The sequence below is a fragment of the Colobus angolensis genome, unplaced genomic scaffold, assembly GCF_000951035.1.
Source record: "Colobus angolensis palliatus isolate OR3802 unplaced genomic scaffold, Cang.pa_1.0 Scaffold331, whole genome shotgun sequence".
Lineage (NCBI taxonomy): Eukaryota > Metazoa > Chordata > Mammalia > Primates > Cercopithecidae > Colobus > Colobus angolensis.
Window position 1 is genome coordinate 94,008 of NW_012116611.1, and position 1,528 is coordinate 95,535.

General features: G+C 38.1%; 1 pseudogene; it reads right to left on the reverse strand.

Annotated features, from left to right (window-relative positions):
• Positions 1–616: 616 nt before the first annotated feature.
• Positions 617–1,181, reverse strand: LOC105518906 (annotated as a pseudogene).
• Between the last annotated feature and the right edge of the window lie 347 nt (positions 1,182–1,528).

Consider the following 1,528-nt stretch of genomic DNA (forward strand, 5'->3'; position numbering starts at 1 on the left):
AACTATGATTTTCCACAGTATATGGCTCATTCCTCTTCTCATCTCAGCTTGTGTGTGAACCCAGAATTGTATATGGCCTCTGTCCTGCGCTCAGTAAGCAAATAAGGCAGGCAGTGGGTACAGTGTGATACTGTTTAAAGTTACATAAATTACAATCAGGGTAACTGCTATTAGGCAAATTGAAAAACAGCACAGAAAGGCCAGTGTGCAACTAGGACCCACTAAAGCTCAGAGCAAAGCAATGCAAGATTATCAGACAAGGCATGATTGCATAGAAGGAAAATGTGGTGTCAGAGTTCAAACTGGCGCACACACACAGTTATCTAAGGCAGAGTGGTGGCAAAGAAGTTATTTGTTCCATGTTACACAAACAAGAGCAGAAGATTCATGGGAACCCATACAAAAGCATCTTGTGTCACACAGATCTCTCCAGCTGCCTGGAGGGAATATACACAACAGGGTCACCATCAAAGAATAACTGTACCTGTGTTCATATCCTGGACTATACCAAGGAATAGCTCCATGCTAAACTGTCTTGGCTAAAATACAACCAGTGCCATCATTCCTAATCAGACTAACAAATAGAATGTCTTTTAAGGTAATGAGCTAGATGGCTGTGTTTAGGTTTTTTTCAGGATTTACTTTTGATTCTCCTGCTTTAAGACTCAAAGAAAGTTATATTGAGTTTTTATTGATGATTCTATGTGTTTTTAACAGAGTGTGATAGGTGAATTAAACATATTAAAAGAGTTCTATAGCATCTGTTCAGAAAAGATTATATACTATACAAACTGTTCAAGTCATACAAAACCATTTTTCATTGTCTTTTCAACTGAGAAGAATACTATTCCGCACGCTTCTTCTCCTGTGGTGGTTCATACTGAGCAAGATTTGCTTTCAGGTTTTATTTTCTTCTACAATAGCTTCAGATTTCTCTTTCATTTCAGTAAGTTCTAGGTGAAGCAGCTCTATTTCTGGATTCTCTGGGGTAGCAGCTTCTAAGTGATGCTTTAAAAAATCCAAAGCACTGTTAGGCTTCTCTGGTTCTTCATACAAGGCTACCAACACCTTGGTCAGCATGTCCAGCACCCCCGACTTCTCCAAGTACCTCTGGAACTGCTCACGCTTCGAGTCGGCGACTTTGTAATGGGCCATAGTGACAGCAGCAGCGGCGTAGCTGGTGCCCGACACTGAGAATTGAGGGTTTTAATTGTCATGAGTATTTTCTTACATTTTTAAGAATGCATTTGTGTGCGTGTATGTTCATGTGCATATACACAGCAAATATATTTGTTTTCTTCCCTCTCTTTTGTCTTATCATGTAACATAAGATGAATATACTTTATGTAAAAGTTTCTAAGTGTTGTTAATTTTACATCATAACATTTAAGCTAAGGAATATCAGGAAAAGTAAACATCCCTCAAAGATTTTACCTCTTCTTCTGGGGAAGAAGTTAGTGCATTTTTCAATATATTCAGGATAATTGCACTATGTTAGGCAGAATTATGATATTGTTATTGTCTTTAT